General features: G+C 31.0%; 2 pseudogenes; both read left to right on the top strand.

The window, feature by feature from the left end:
• Window positions 1-4,713: 4,713 nt before the first annotated feature.
• LOC100803616 (dTDP-4-dehydrorhamnose reductase-like) lies at window positions 4,714-10,480 on the top strand (annotated as a pseudogene).
• Window positions 10,481-11,384: 904 nt separating this feature from the next.
• Window positions 11,385-13,429, top strand: LOC102668132 (NAD(P)H-quinone oxidoreductase subunit S, chloroplastic-like; annotated as a pseudogene).
• The last annotated feature ends 4,693 nt before the right edge of the window (window positions 13,430-18,122 follow it).

Below are 18,122 nucleotides of genomic sequence, written 5' to 3'. Positions count from 1 at the left end.
TTTATTTTAATGATCCTCATCATTTATTACTATGATTGTAATATAACACATGGTATAATTTTTAACTTGGAAAAAAACATGTTTTATATTAGACTAGTAGTTCTTTCTTCTTCTTTTTTTACAAATACTAGACTAATAGTTAAAAAATTAGTTTATGAATTAAATATATTAAATTGCATACAGAAAAGAATATTGAAAAATATACGAAGAATCAAAACCCATTGTTAACTATCAAGTTAATACATCAATCCATCTTAGTTAAGTTGAGTGGAAGAGCTAACTCTCCAAATAATTTACATAAACAAATGTTAAATGTATAATACACATAAAATAAAAAGAGAAAACAACATAATAAAAAAAATTAAAATCTCACTTAAGGGTATGCCAATTTTAATCAATTCACTATAATCAAATAAAAATATTCGTAAGTCTACAAGTATTCATGAATAGTCAATAGTTAATTATAAAATTTTGAAATCAACTTAGTGGATTCAACCTCAACCAATTTTGGAGTGTGGAATCAGATTAGAGATCTAAACCATCATTCCACCCTGACAAAATGAACGAGTTATGTCCGATATTGTACAAAAGAATATTTCAAAGTAGAAAATAAAAACCAAAATCCAAATAAACAAAAAATAAAAAGCACAATCTTATATAATTAAAAAAAAATATGAACAACCATCCAGTTTTTAATAAAATTCAAAAAGAAATATTTTCTCATTTACTTTATATAATGTAAAATGAAAATACTTGGTAGCATCATTATGAGGTGTTTTGACCAAACTTAGACCATACTCAATAGGGTAAATAACTAAATATTCATTACAGTAATCTATTTTAATGTGAAAGAATAAGTTAGCGGTGGTTAACAAGTACAAATAAGCCTTTTAAAGGGTTTTTCTTTTTCTTCCCTCCACAACTTAATTTTAAGGACAATGCGTCTAATTAAGAATATATTATCGATTTTAATATTTATGTAAATTAAATAATATTTTTCGAAAGGAGTTAAATAATACTTTGAATACTCATACTCTTGGTTTTATAACTTTAACCATTGTTTTTTATTTCACTAGTAACTCTTTTTAGGTATCGAAGTTGATAGTAAGACTGTAAGAGATTCAAAATTATTTGTTAATAATATTTCAATTTACAAAAAAAGAGATAATTAATCTTAACAAGTTGTGTAAAAAAAAAAAAAAAAACCTTAATAAGTTCTTTGACCAAAACGAAACACAGATAAACTAATAGAGTAACGTACTCATGGTCAGGTTTAAGGAGGTTCCTTCTCAGACCTCATCGTTGATGATGTAAGGCCTTTTTGGTCTTTTTTGTTGAATTCAAAGTTCTATTCTTAAAAAAAAAAAAAACAAAAGAATGAAACACATTAATTTTTTAAGAAAATAAAATGTACTATTTCAAATAAATAAAAAAGATGATGTAAATAAAGTAAAATAAAAAGAAGGCGATGGTATCATTTAAGTATCTTTTTAAATATATTGGAGTATAACTTTCTTTGATATTAATAGTTACACGCCTTAAAGAAATTGTTATTAACAAATTTAAATGTTATTAATTTTACGGAAATTTAAATCAATTTTAAATATTTTTTTATTACACCTTACCTATTTGAATTCCTATCATGATAAAGTCACGTTGAAATTTAAAATAAAAGAAATTATTATCCTTAATCAGAAAAGGTAATTCAAAAAATGGAAAATCTGAAACATTAAATATATTTAATTATTTTAAAATATTAAAAAAATGAAGGGCATTAATATATATATATACATATATTACTTTTAAAATATAAAAATACTAATAAAAATAATTTAAAATATTAAATAAATTAAGGAAATTAATATATTTATTACATTAAAAGTATAAGAAATAATTATTCTTGTATTGAATTTATTTGAATAATTATTTTTTAATAAAATATATTAAATTTGAATTCCTATCGTTTTTTAAAATATTTTTCTATTTATTTAAATAACTATTTTGTGAAAATATATTAAATATGTGGGTGCATGTATCTGAAGCATTAAATATATTTAATTATTTTAGAATATATTTTTTTACTGCAGTTATTTTTGAATATTGAAAAAACTATTTAGAACATTCATATATTTATTACTTTTTATGCTCATATACTTATTACATTATTATATTGACTTTTTTTGAATAATTAATTTTTTTAATAATATATATTAAATTTGTGTGTATCTGAATCATTAAATACATTTAATTATTATTATTTACAATATTAAAAATAACGTAAGAAAACTAATATATTTATTACATTAAAAGTATAAAAATTATTTTTTTATGAACAAATGTTAATAATTAATTATTAGTATGACATGTTAGTGAAAGGATTCTTATCATTTTTAGAGAATGTGGAACCAAAGATTGCTGAAGCCGTATGTTCTAGATGGGCTATCAAAGTGGCAGGTGACTTTTGCTTCACAGGAACCGTAACTTGTTCTCATGCAGATATTATTTCTCGAGCATCATTGTTGATTCATCTCAGTTAATTAGTTGGAGAAGGCAATATAGAAGCACAGGATTTAGCTCATTAATTAAGTTAGCTTTTGATCTGAGAACAATGTCAACTCTATTTATTTTTTTTGAAACTTAACTCAAAAGACATTGATTTTGCAATGGTTGAAAATGCAGACAACTTAAAGACTTTAGTGCTTCTTCTTCTTCTTTTACAACAGAGAATCAATTTCCATTTCAATAATATGGTTTACAAAAGTTGGGATACAATAGATAATATGGCTTATAGGATTCTCTATAAATGATCTTGCTAAAGCATGTGCTACCATATTAGTTTTTCTAAGATTGTCTTGATGATTGTAAATAAAGACTTAAGATAAAAAGAAAAGAGAAAAGAAAAAAGATAGAGACTTAAAAGTTATGTTGGTTGTGTAATTGATCTATTACTGGTTTATAATCAATCTAAAAAATTACCTTTTTTTTCGATATTATCAAAAATTACGTTCTGAAAAGATAATTGTTTCACCCATTTGATAACAAAGAGTAATGCTAGATCTTTAGACACTAGTGTTTCTTCTCAATTGAGAATTAGTGAAAAAATAAAACTAAATAATTTTATCAACTAATTACAGTATTATTTTATTGGTTGAAAGATAAATTAAAAAGGTGAGTCTTTTTAGTAAAAAAAGATCTTACTAATAGACACTAGTGCATTAGTTAATAAATTAAAAGAAAAAAAATATTTATTATGATACTTAAGAAAAAACAAAAAAAAAAGTTTTGTAACATAAGAGAGAGAAAATCATTTGTCCAAGGAATCATAATTAACTAGTTGGTCATAATTATTTGTTAAAAAATATATAATTAATGAACCTTAACTGTAAAACAAAAATAAGGCAAATTAATCAATGTTTTAAGAATATTAGTTAAAAAAAAAATTAAAAAAAGTTTTTAATAAATCATATGAGTTAAAAAAATTTATGAAAAGTACAATTTTGTTCCAAAATTGCGCCCCAAATACAAAACTTTCTAGTATCCTTAGAATATTTATCAGCATTTATCAAATCTTATGTATACACAAAATTAACTAGCTACTCTAGATAGATACTGAGTGTTTTGGGTATATACGAGTGCAGCTTCTCCCAAAATCTACCAATCTACCTAAACAAACAATAATTGATTTTTAGACAACCCATAATTTTAAACAACCTATCAACCTCTTATTTATCTATATCTGTCTTCCTGTTTCATCATTTTAGATTTTATAACTATACTTCTCTATTTTTTTACTCTAAGCATTTGGGGTGTACACAAATGTTTTTCCAACAAACAATGAGTTAACGTGTTTTCCAACTAGGCCCCACTCAAGCTCATTTTTAAGTGATTTCTACAGCATATCTAAAAAAAATCGGAAATGCTCACCCATGCAATACAAAGTATTGAAAAGCCAAGTCTTGCAATAGAAAAACGCATTGGAAAGTCAAGTCTTGGGAACAAAAAAATGCAAAAAAAATGTCTTGGGAACAGAATATAAATAATTAATTATTATATATTTAGATTTACAATGGAAATAAATGAATAAATGCATCGTAACCAGAGCAAAATCAACACAAAAGACAAAAAGTATTAAATACACAATAAAATTAAAATTAATAAAAATCATTAATATAAATGGAGGTTGACAGTGAAGTTTTTGGGCAGGAATGAGGGCTCTTGACATTGTCACACGTAAGCATTGACACATCCACGTCATCGGGCAAAGAAAACAAAGTTTTCTCCTTCGAAGAAAACGAAGCATGTTCAGGAACACCAAAAAGGTCAACATAGTTCAGGAACACCAAAAAATTAAATCTTTTTCACTACAAGAACTAACAAAACAAAACAAAGGCAGAACAAAAGAAACACAATGCAAAGGAAGAACAATACTCAACCACCGTCAAATAAGGCCGAGAAAAAAAAATCAATATTTTGCATTCTCAGAATCCAAAAATAAAGTTTTTTTGAGAAAAAATCGTAGCTTTAGAAGAAACAATGAACATGCAGTGAAAAAACAAAAAACCGAAATAAAAAAAAACACATACAAATGCAAAAAGAGGTAAAATGAAAACGCAGAAGGAGACGGGGAGGGAAAACGAACCCAACAATGAACATGCAGTGAACAAACAAAAATCCGAAATAAAAAAATGCATACAAATGCAAAAAGAGGTAAAATGAAAACGCATAAGGAGATGGGGAGAGAAAATGAACCTATAATCTATCCAACATATTATGATCTGTGGCTTTTGTCTTGCAAAGGAAAAAGAATACTCAATCACGGTCAAATAAAACTGAGGAACACAAAAAAAATTAATCTTTTGTACCGACAGAACCTAGGAATCAAAAGGAGAAATGAAATACATCACAAACCTATTCTTTTCATGTCGAACACTATTTGTTGTCTTTGTTGTTGTCGGTCACAAAGATACCCAATGCTACATATCTGAACCCAAAATGCAAGAAAACCAAGAGAAAACAACGTCGAAAAAGGCTCAGGAACACAAAAAAATTTAAGCTTTGACAGAGAAAGCAAGAAAACGAACATGTGTTCATGAAGTTTGGAGATAAGAATCAAAACTTTTTGAGATAAAAATGACAGCTTTAGAAGAAACAATGAACATGCAGTGAAAAAACCTTGAAAAAAACGCATACAAATGCAAATAGAGGTAAAAAAAAGAAAACGTAGAAGAAGACGGGGAGGGAAAAGGAAGCACATCAAAACCACATCAATAGGAATAGAGGCAAAAATCAAAGTTTTTTGAGATAAAACAAGAAAACGAACCTCTATTCATGGAGTTTGGAGATAAAAATCAAAGCTTTTTGAGATAAAAATGACAACTTTAGAAGAAACAATGAATATGCAGATAAAAAACAAAAAATTGAAAAAAAACGCATACAAATACAAATAGAGGTAAAAAAGAAAACGTAGAAGAAGATGAGGAGTGAAAATGAAACACATGAAAACCACATCAATAAGGATAGAGGCAAAAATCAAAACTTTTTGAGATAAAGCAAGAAAATGAACCTGTATTCATGAAGTTTGAAGATGAAAATTAAAGTTTTTTGAGATAAAATAAGAAAATGAACTTGTGTTCATGAAGTTTGGAGATAAAAATCGAAGCTTTTTGAGATAAAAAGAAGTTTTAGAAGAAACAATGAACATGCAGATAAAAAAAACCCATATAAATACAAATAGAGGTAAAAAGAAAACGTAGAAGAAGACAGAGAGACAAAAATCGTTGCTTTTTGAGATAAAGCAAGAAAATAGACCTATATTCATAAAGTTTGAAAATAAAAATCGAAGATTTTTTGAAAAAATGAAATTAAAAAATGGAGAAAAAGAAGAGAGAAGGGGGAAAGAATGGTAAGATGGTGAAATACCAAACTAGGGAAAGTAAACAATGGAATACCAAATGACAATGCAATAAATTAAAAAAGTAATAAAAAGGACGCAACTAAAATAGGGAGAGGAGGAAAATGAAAGGCCTTGTACTGGTATTGCTACGGCAATGCCAAAGCATCGGTAAGGTTTTCGTTTTTTTCTTAATAATTAATAATAAAATATAAAATAATTAATAATAATAAAGTAGGATGTGATGTTTTTAGCTGACCTGCTACACGCTAGCTCTGGTAATATCACGTCAACATGGGCAAGGCTTTGTATGTATCATGATAGATGAGACCAAGGGATCACAACTCAACTCAAAGCAAAGGAAAGACACCAGATAGAGAAACAAAGAAAGATGAGTAAGGTGAAGATTTTGGTTGTGGGAGGGACATGTTACTTGGGTCAGCATCTGCTACAAGTCTATGCACATGCCAATGCCAATGCCAATGCCAATATTAGTGGAACTCCTTTTGTTTTCGATCTCGCTTTCACCCATCACTCCTCTCCTCCTCCCCACCCTCTCTTAGATGCCATTCCTTCCTCCCTTCCTTTCCAAGTGGATTTGAAAACTGGCCTTGGATTTGAAGCCATTTCCAACACTTTTGGCCAGGTTCTGTTCTCACCTTAATTTTGTTGTGTTGATTACGTGTCTTTCTTTTCTTTTCAATTGGGATAGGAAAATATATGATTTTGGATAATGGGTCGTTTTGTGAACTTCCTTTTGGGATTAAAGTTTGCGCCTTTTCACGGACACAAACAGAAAATTTTTAATTAAATGAAACACGAGTAACATATAATAACCAAATGATGATATATTCATCTTTTTAAACTAACCTTCACACACATTTATTTCTTTCAACTATCTTAGTTGTGTAAATGTGATAACTTTAAGTATTGAAGTTAATAAAAAAATATTTTTTTAAAATTAGACAACTAATAAAAAGTGTGGGACAAGTGTTGGGATCTGTTGGTATTGAAAATGTATTTGGCAGGCGACATTTCGAACAAGAGAGAGGTCTATGCTTCATAGTGGTTGATTGCTTCGGTGTTAAACTATGTATCGTGGTTTGGTGATTTTATTTGGTACACTTTGTTTGTGGAGCCTTCTCTTTCTCTATTGACTCACTGAACTACGCACTTGTTTGCTGCTGATTCGTAACAATGATTTAGAAATTTTAAAGGATTATTGGCATAAGAAGTGAGATATGTTGCCAATTTAGCTGCTGACATTCGTATATTTGTGCATCTTATATGAATGATTGTGTAAGATAATTATAAATGGATATGCAACTGGTTTTAGGCCAATGTAGATAACAGAGTCTTTTTCTGGGTTGACACTGAGTGGTTTACACCTTTAGTACTTTTGGAATCCTGCATGCTTTTGGACTTGTGGATTTTGTTTCTATATTAAAGAATTTTTTCCTCCCTTTTCTCTCAACTTGATATCCACTCATTAATCATTCTTCTTGCCATACACCGTTGTGAGTATGATCATGTGTGTGCACACAAGGATCTTGACGAGACAGAGAGAAAGCATGTTTCATACAATGGTTATTTTAAATATTTATAAGTTCAACAGATGCCAATGTCTTCATAGCCTTCCCCAAATAGAAAATTAGTAGAAGAAAACATGAAGATAAAGGATCACATGTTAGCATTTCATAGTGTATAAAACAATAATGTGATTCGTTTCATTATTGACAATTCTGTTTGTTTGTTAAGGGCAGCCTGATGTGGTCGTCAATTGTGCTGCCATCTAGGTTCCTCGTGCTTGTGAAATCGATCCTGCCACTGCACATGCTATTAACTTGCCATCATCTCTTGTAAAATGGTTGCAAAGCTTTGAAAAGAGAACTACTCTTCTCATTCATCTCTCCACAGATCAAGGTAACCCAATCTTACTGTGATAGATGAAGGGGAGGAATGGGCATTATGAAAAAGGAAGATATTTTTATAACCTTTTGGAACCTCTACTCACTTCTTAATGCTTTATCTTTCTCTGTTTCTAACGTTTGTCATTCTTAACTAAAAACTAACTTTATAATCATTGAAATTTCAGAACTTTTTTGCTTATCCTTTATCCTTTTTTAGCAATACCAAGGGATGAATCATGTTTGGGGTAAAATTTTCTTTCTTGATTAATATATTGTGCTTACTATCCATATCCATGTCCATTTACACTTTGACTTTTATCAAAATTGTAATTTGTGTTTCATCTCATCAGTTTATGAAGGGGAGAAATCCTTTTACAAGGAAGAAGACATTGCTGTTCCAGTAAATGTTTATGGCAAAACTAAAGTGGCAGCAGAGCAGTTTATTTCAGAAAATTGTCCAAACTTTGCAATTTTGAGATGCAGTATCATCTATGGGCCACAAACAGTCTCACCAGTTCCAAAATCTCTTCCTAATCAGGTGCTTGCGCAATTTGTGGACTTTGTATTATAAAATTTATTGGCAAATTAATACTTCAAGCAAAATGGTTGATGAAACACTAGAGTTGGATGCTTTGTGAATTTCGTTTCTTATTGCAAGAAGAATAGTATATTTTTTTCTTAAAAGATGGTGGTAGTGCTCTGCTCACCCTTTTACAATCTGCAGTATTAAAAAAAATCATTTCTCATCATTCATGGTTTTCTGTTTGTTGTTCCCTTTAGTGCCTTTATTTCCACTCTTTGAAAGAGAAAACCTTACAGTATTATGATTTACATGTTTCCCTGCTTCTACTTTGTTGCAAAGATTACAATTTTCCTTTATCACTTGTTAGGTTCTTCTAATTCTTCTAGTACCCTCTTAAATATAGGGACGTGTTGTTGGGAAAGATGTATCTATGGGGGAATTTACTTAGTGTTTTATTCATTGATACTATGTTAGAAAACCACCTATTACTAAATTTTATTTTAGGAAAGAATGCAGAGAGGTAATCAAGGAGGATTGACTGACTTGTGTTCCATATTTCAAGAGATGCAATCAAGAGACGGGGAGAAGAGTGAGCCAGAAAGGCGAGAAATAAGTAGAGATAAAGAATAGTGTGGGAGAGTAATACTCATCCAAGTGTGTTCTGTTCATGTTTCTAACATACTATCTAATTGTTGCAGTGGATTGATGGTGCCCTTGCTAAAGTAGAAAAAGTGGAGTTCTTTCAAGATGAGTTCCGTTGTCCAATTTATGTTAAGGATCTTGTAAATATCATACTAGCTTTAACTACTCAATGGATATCAGGTATAGGACTTTTAGCACCTAACCTCATGTATTGGTTAGACATATGGTATGCTGTGAAAAGTTTCTTAATGAGTCTGATTTTCAGTGAGACCCTTTTTAAGTTTGTGAAATACAATTAAAAAATATCTATGGAAGTTGTTCTATGCTATAACTGAATTACAATTTATAATCATGTGTGACATTTTCTTGTGTATAATTTTGGCATTACATACTTATTTTTTACTCTCCCATACTTTTTTTTCATTTAAAATGCCCATCTTAAACTTTCTTGTGTTGTTAAACAACTTCAAGATGAGGTATCTTAAATTTGCATTCATGAATTCTGCTTTTCTGATTACTGTCACAGAGGGCAAGCAAATGCAATTGTTACTTAATGTTGGTGGAGCTGATAGGGTGTCACGTGTTCAAATGGCTGAGGCTGTTGCACAATTTTGAGGGTATGACACCTCATTAATCAAATCAATGTCTGCCTCATCGGTACGTATTGCACTTCATTTTATGTCAGAAAATTGTGATATGGAATCAGTAACTTGCTTTCTTTGTTTATCTGCATTATCATAGTATACAAAATTATTAACCTCTAAATACTCCTTAAAAAAATTTAAAGATTTTGTCTCCTCATTAATAAAGGCTATCAAAGTTTTCGTTCACTTTTTGATGGCCATTTGAGCCGGTTTTTTAGCCTGATATGATTTATCTCCTCTTTCCCTTATTGTGCTTTATTGACATGTATGCATTTTTGTCTATTTTTCAGGTTGATCGAGGGGTGAAATCCCCAGCTGACATATCTATGGATATCACTAGATTGGTACAAACCCTAAGAATTCATCCTGTTTCGTTTAAAGATGGAGTGAGATTGACACTCACAACCTAGGCTAGACAATGATGAGGCAACAAAGATATCAAATAAGGCTTCCTTGTTAGCATTTGAGTCTTCTTTCCTACCATTAAGACTGAAATGTGCTCTCAAAAGCTCTTACTACATTTAGATTGTTGTATAATAGGTAAATTCTTGAAAAAGTCAAACCAAGCAAATTTGTTGGAGCTGCTGGGAATTAGAAAAAGGCAAGTAGCTTATGAAGTCACAAAGGCAGTCTCCAATAAGTTGGTTTTGTGGCATTCTCCCAATAATAATTTCCAAGATATGCATTTTATACTACAAGTCAATGTACTATCGCACTGAACATTTTATAAAATGTTCAGTTAATCGTGAGATTATCGTAGGAATTGCCTTCCAATTGCTAATAATGTGTTTATGAGAAATGTTAGAAACACACTCTTATGGACACACTCTCTTTTATTAGTTGAAATCTATTAAAAATTACAAAATTTTATGGATCCTACATCATATTTCATGATTCTCTTTCCCCAATTTTGCAGTTTTCATTTTTGATTGAATTTTAAGCAATAGAAAGGAGTGTGTTTGTAGAAGTATGTTAAAGACTGTGATGTTAGCATTCCTCATGTGTTTATATTTTCGTTGTTCCACTTTCTAATGCAATTGAATGTGAAAGAAATAAGAATTTGGACTGACGTTCAACCAACTTTGATATGCAAATTCACACTCTAAATACACAAAAAGTCTGTATCAACCCTCAAATGTACCATGCAAGACTGCTCATTAGACTTGAAAATTTTATGACTGTTTAAGATGGAGTACATGTTTTGGTTTAATTTATTTTGATCATAAGAAGTGGTAAACCAGACGCTTGGATTCTGATAGAAAGATTTAAATATATTTTTCATACATGTAATATTTTTTAGTTTATTATCTTTTTTCTTTACTGTGACATTTTCAAATTTTTACTTTTGGTACCTGTTGTTAGTATTAATTCATTAAATGATGATGTGATAAATTAAAAGAATGTTATATCATCAGTTAAGTAATGATGTGTTAAATTTACAGAATGACACGTAATTACTTAACATGACTTAGATTAACGATAAATACCAAAAATAAATGTTTGAAAAAGTCAAGTAGTAAAATAAAAAAATTTAAAGAATAAACTGAAAAATGAGTATATTATATGTATGAAAAATATATTTAAGCTAAGAAAAAAAATCTAAATTAGAGTTTACCATACATGCCACAATTAAAATTGAAGGGGAAGCACTCAAACAATAGAATAGCCATAGTTGGCACTAATGTTATGCTTGTTTGGTCAAATCGATGAACTTTGTGGTGAGGATTAAATGGGAGAAACTTTTTCTTTCTGATAGTTATTAACTTACTATTCTTTGAAAAACAAAAAAAGATAGGGCTATCCAAGAAGTACCTTTGTGGTCAGCATTAGACCATGAATCATCTATTCTTTTCCAAACCTCACTCCCTCCCTCCCTCTTCTCTCACCGATGCCATATCTTTTGCCACTTTACAAAAAACAGTCTAACTAACAATGTCATCTTTTGTTGCTCTTCAGGGCCTGCATGGCTCTCTTCTCAGCTCCCAGTTCCTAGGCCAAGACACCCTCACTCATTTCCACCCTCGCAACAAGGCTTCTTCCACCATTCAAAACAAGCCAACAACAGCACAACAACCAAGTGCCAAATTTGACATGCTGCAAATCGTAGGAGGAAGAGGACTATGCAATGGAGAAGCAGGCCTAAAACAAGAGCTGAAGAAGCAAGTTGGTGTTGATGAAAAAGGACAAACTTCAGCAACAAGTGGCAAAGAGCAAGAAGAGGAGGAGGAATCAACAAGTGTTGTTGCTACTGAAGATGGTTTTGAGAAGGAGCTGATGGGGCTAACAGGGGGGTTTCCAGGGGGTGAAGAAGTTCATTCAGGAAAACCCTCCTCCTCTAAAACGAAGTCAAGGTAGCAAAAACCTGAAACTAGCATTGTCCAAGAAGCCTAAGCCACCAGAATTGCCTCTGTTGCTGCCAGGGATGATTGCCATTGTGAAGAACCCAAATAACCCGTTTTACATGTACTGTAAGATTGTGCAAAGAATCACTGATGGTAAGGCAGGGGTTCTCCTTGAAGGAGGGAACTGGGATAGGTTGATCACGTTTACGTTGGAAGAGCTTGAGTAAGAAAAAGGTCCCCGCATGAAGAACCCCAAGTCTGCGGTACTCAAACCGTTTCTTGAAAAGAAATCATAGTTAGTTAAGCTCTTTGTTTAAATTTGTAAAACATGTTAGCTTTTGTATCATATGTATGTATAATGTATCTATCTATCTATCCGTCAACATTTCTGAGAAATATAGAGTAGCTGAGGATTGCTACTACAACTGTGCTTTGATGTTCTTTTTGGTTGAGTAAATAGAGGGCTAAGAAGGGAAACAAAGATTGAACTGGTAAGAAGAAAAGTACTAGTACTTCTTTATGGTAAACATGAAAAATTGCCTAGTTTCTTGAAGCTGAAGAGGGTTGGCCTAAGCATTTGAACTAAAAGACTTTTTTTTAATCGACAAATGATAGTTTTGTTAGTTTTATTAGAAATGTTAGCGGGAGGGATTTGAATCCATGACCTCTCTTCCCTCCCCTCTCCCTTCATCCTTTCCCAATCATTGGACCAACCTTATATCTTTTAAAACTAAAAGACTTTGGACTTCTTGTTGGAGACAAAGCTTGGTCCTAGATGAAGAAATTGACTTGAGCTGATTCCTTCACATGTGTAACTTGATGCCATGGATTCTTTCCGGTTTCCATAGGTTGAGAAAGAGAAGCTTCACCCATATCAAATGATAGTTGTCCTATGTTCACATTTTTTATTTAAAGTTTGATGGAATTGGAGACCAAAGTAAGATTCTAGATGGAAGTCCACCAGATCAGAAGAATTTGTTGATTCCCTCATAAGTCCAACAATATTTGCAAGCATGATGGATCAACTTTTGAGAAGAAGGTTGCTCAAAACCCAATGTGCTAAACATTGGCTGAAACCCTTGTGATTAAAGATGATGCATATGTGCGTGGATGGCAATTGGATCGTCCAATTCTAGAAACTAGCAAATGTCAGATGCATAAAAGCTTCTCTTCAAGCCTTCAAGCGACTTGGTCTGTTGATCAACAAACTTTGAGCTTGACATGTATAGTTGCATTATATTAGAAGTTGAAATGAAGAGGTTAAAGCTAAAGTCTAGTTAAAGTGGCATAAATATTTATAGGGATGTCGAAGAGTAAGGTTCTCATAATGTCCTAGAGTATTTGTGTTTGTATTTTGAGAAAGACACCTGCTCAAACTCATTTTGTATGGATAGAAACCTTGTTGGTGTCTAAATTTAGACTCATTATTACTTGCATTTTTGGTTTTGGACAAAACTTAGGTGCAATACCTTAAAATATTTTTGGTGCCTTTCTTCAATTACAATTAGAGTTCTCTATAACAATAATTTACACAATAGATGTTAACATCAAGGGTGTTGCTAGGTGCACCCAACATTATTGTTGGGGCACCCAGCATTGTTTTAAAATTTCAGAACTGTCCCTACCTTAAAGTAACGTACGGATCAAGTTCATCCGCGAGTAGTTAGCGGATCAAGTTGATTTGCAAGTAAGTTACGGATCAAGTTGATCCGTTAGTTACTCGCGGATCAACTTGATCCGCTAGTTACTCGCGGATCAACTTAATTCGTACGTTTTTTTTTTTTTTGTTTTTAACCTTTATTTCATTAAATTTGAATGATAATTATTTAAACCAATTTTCATTAAATTTAAACCAATATTTTAAACGAATTAGTTACTTCCATAATAAATTTAAATCAAATTATTTAAACCAATTTTCATTAATAATTTTGACAAATTAATAAAAGTTATAATTTAGTTACTTCCATTCATAATATTTCGACGAATTTCAAATCAAGTAATTTAAAAATGTTCAATCAAAATCAACACATTATAAAACAACTATAAAACAACTAAAATATACATAAATTGTTCATTGTTCACAGTTAACTAAAATGTTCATAATAATTAAAATGTGCATAATAATAAAAATGTTCAAAGTAATAAGAATGTTCACAATCCTAAGCCAAGTTATAAACATGGCCAGTAAAGCACGCGATTAACATCAAGATCAATAAATTCAAAAACTATCTCCATGTCAACAGTGAACGAAAACGTCTCGCATAAATATTTCCACTCGGCTTCAATTTTCAGTGACTTTCTCCAGTGATTGAACACGAGTCGGCATTCTGCAACGTCTCCCAAGTGCAAATGAGTCCAGCCTTTGTCTTTCAAGAAATAATACATGCTACTTGGAACGTCCTAACAAATAAAGAAATGTTATGTCAATAATTTATGTTATGTAATTTAAAACTTAAAAAATAAAGAAATGAAATTAGGAAGTAGCTTACCAAACTGCTACAACAAACTTTTTGCTCAGTGAGATAAACCTTGAAGGTCACATAACCTGACATTTGATGATATAAAGAGTGTCATCTTGGGAATGCTCTGGGCAGGCGAGGGGTCTTGCATATAGTAAGAAAAAATGTACTCTTACAATAATGATGCAGCGATATGAGATGATCTCCGGTCAGTTGGTAAAAGTCGCGCAATGTTGTCCACCCTACGACGATGGCTAGTTGATCCACATCTTGGTTGTACATAACATTGTGATAATTTCCGTCCTTGTCAACCAAATGTCATATACTGCCAAGTACGTCCTTCCACTTGGCAGCATATACCTTACCAACTTCACCGAAAATCTACATGCCATATCGCAAAATAAGGTTCGTTAGTTACACGAAATAGCTGGAAAATCAAATATTAATTAAATTAAAATGAACATGACCTGGTCCTTGGCACTGACCGTCTAGAAGAAACCCTCTGGTGGAGCCGCGACATGTTGCATCTTGTATGCCAATTCCTTCCATTGCCCTTGCTCTTCGATTGTTAATTCTTACAAGATTAACATTCAACCAATTAACAGACAAGCAAATAATAGGCATTCAAGCACAAAACAAATAACAGACAAGCAATGGACAGTCTTATTGGGCATATGCGCAATGATGTGTTCAAGTTCCTCATTCACGCTGGTCCAACGTGATGACGAAGCACGAGAGTGTGACATTCTGAAAACCAAAATAAAAAATATCATACTTCAAGCTAAAAAGCTTCAAAAGTAACCCTAATTTAAAGTAAAGAAAAATCATTTTGAAAATTAAAAAAGCTTCACGCAAATTAGCCTTTTCTTTTTGCGGATCAACGTGATCCGCGAGTTCAACACAACATAAACACAACCTACGAATCATCTACCCTATTTGCGGATCACCTAGGTCTCCTAACTTGTCTCTACTGTGAATGACCTAAATACTTAAGCAATCACCAATGGAAGCAATAACAAACAACAAAAGGGACATAGACCTTACCTCGATGAAGAACAGAAGAGCAACACCTCGCGGGAGAAGAAGCGCACTCAAAGGAGGGAGAAGCAGCAGCTTGCGCGGAAGAAGAACAACCACCTCGTGCTGGAGAAGCAAAGGGGCTCGCAGAAGAATGAGGAAGGAGGAAGAAAGGACCGCCGGTGGAAGAAAGAAACGAAGAGGCTCAAGGAAGAAAGGAGAAGAAGAAAGGCTCGTGAAATAGGGAAGAAGAAAAGTCGCGGATTAGGAAGAAGAAAGGGTTGTTTGTTGGGTGCACCACTTTTTTTTTTAAAAAAATAACAAAGGTATTTGTGACTTTTCACAATAAGTGTTGGATGCACCAGTAATACTACTGGGTGCACCTAGTAACATCCTAACATCAAAGATTAAACTCTAAACTCAAGTGAAAAATATCAAAACACTTAAGGCACTACAAACATTTTTTTCTTGATAAACAACATTACAAACAAAATTCAATACCATGATCACCATTCACACCGTTATTATTTATCTAGTTAATAGGTGATAACTATGTAAAACACGATATTATATGTTAAGACCTAATCTCATTAAGAGAATTATCTAAAATAATTAGATATATTTAAAAAATATCAAAAGATATTTTTAATATTTTCTAACTAATAGAAAAACAAATTCTTAAAATATACTATCATTTAAAAAAAGACTTTTAATTTATTCAACACAACCTCAATATTTAGAAGAATATTCGTATATTCCAATCATAACGGTAAATATACAGTTCACAGAAAAAAAAAGTTCATATAAAATACATTAAATGATAAAACAAAAATATAACGACTGGATAAAATAAATAAAATATGGTTTATCCTTAAAAATTAAATAATGAATATATTTATTAAAATTGTACAAACAAATAACACAAAAAGGAGACTTTGAACTGTATTTGTAGACATTTAAAAACTTGTTCAAAAACAAAAATACATTTATCATCTAATGTAAAAAAACTTAAAATATTTAATGATCAGACTAAGTCAGATGATAATAAAAATAATTGTTTGTAAAATAAAACAACATATAAAATTTAAAAATATATTAAAACCTTTTGTTAAAGTAAAAGATAAAAATATATAAATAATTATAATAGTTTGTCTCAAACTAAAGATTATGTTTCGTTCTTGTCACTTCTATATTTAGATAAACTCTACTTCATGTATGACTTAAACCTAATATTTTTTGTCCTACCAAGTTATTAATGGCTTTAAACAAATCAACAAGATTTGTTGAAAGTTTCCAAATAGACTAAAATATACTATCGTTTTATAGATGAATATATTACTCAATACTTTTAGTCCTTTTTCTCAAGATATAGAAGTTGTTTTGAGAGCTTTTGTATCTTTACAAGAATTTACAAAAAAAAATTTACAAGAAAGAATGAAAGAATAATTCACGTAGATTGTTCGTATTTTGTTTCTTCAAAACTTCTTTTATATATCTTTCATCTCCAATTTAGATTTTTACTCTAATCTTTGTCTAAAGTTTTGAGTCTATTGAAACATTCAATATTGTCCGAATGGTAAACTAAATTTATTTTTTTATAGGACTTTGATCAATTTTAGAAAAATATGCTCTGCATTAAGAATTCGAAACAAAGTATTAATGAAGGTCTTATATGTATTACTTAAATAATACACCAAATTTTCTTATGAATGCATGGTCTCAAAACTTTAGACGCACATATACATATAATAATATATCATTAGGGGTGGGTAAGCGGGCCGGCCTGCCCGCATTGGCAACGAATCGGGCCAGTCCGTCCCGCTTCTTACACAAACCAAATAAATTGGTCCGCCCCCTCCCCGCGGACCTCGCGGGTCAAACGGGCCGATCCGCGGGCTTACTTTTAAAAGAATCTCCATTTTAATAAAAATAAAATACAATCAAATTAAGTTCAATACAAATGTAAATAAAATCTCAATAATTAGTCAATAAAATAAATAATGTCTTAACAAAATGGTTCCATATTTAAACATCTCCAACAACAAATGGTTCCATATTTGAAGTAACTTGAGCCTTCTGCATCTCCACATTTAAGAGTATAGCAACAATGAATTAGTCCCAACAAAAAATAGGATAAAAACAAATTCTAGAGAGAGAAGAGATGTACTTTGCGTGATGGCGCGGTGATGGCGCGGTGGTGGGCCGAGACTGTGCCGTTGTGGTGTGTCGCGTGACTGCGTGAGTGTGAGTAACATTTTGTTTTCCTTGTAAGGGAAAAAATCGTATAACTTGCGCGCGTGCGTGACTGCGTGGTGGTGGAGAGAAAAACCCCGAGGAGAAAAAGTATTCTTGCTATAATGATAACAACTACTAAATATATGATGTGGACTATTGTTTATAATAAAAATATATTGAAATATCTTTAAAAATATTTATTTAACAATTATTTTTAGCTTAAATGATAAGAATTAATATTTTTTTATTATTTATGACTTATAAACATGAAAATGATAGATTAAAAGAAAAAAAAGATAGAGAAAATATCAATATTTGTAGTATGTTATCACTTATCTTTTTTATCTTAATCTTTTATTTTTCTTATCTTATCTTTTTTTATCTTTATCATCTTTTAATCTATATCTTTTAATTTTAAATATTCCAATAATAAGTATTATTTTTTTTTATTCTCTTCATG

The sequence above is a fragment of the Glycine max genome, chromosome 3 (genome assembly GCF_000004515.6).
Source record: "Glycine max cultivar Williams 82 chromosome 3, Glycine_max_v4.0, whole genome shotgun sequence".
Lineage (NCBI taxonomy): Eukaryota > Viridiplantae > Streptophyta > Magnoliopsida > Fabales > Fabaceae > Glycine > Glycine max.
The sequence above is the reverse complement of the archived record's forward strand: the minus strand, read 5'-3'. Positions and strand labels throughout refer to the sequence as shown.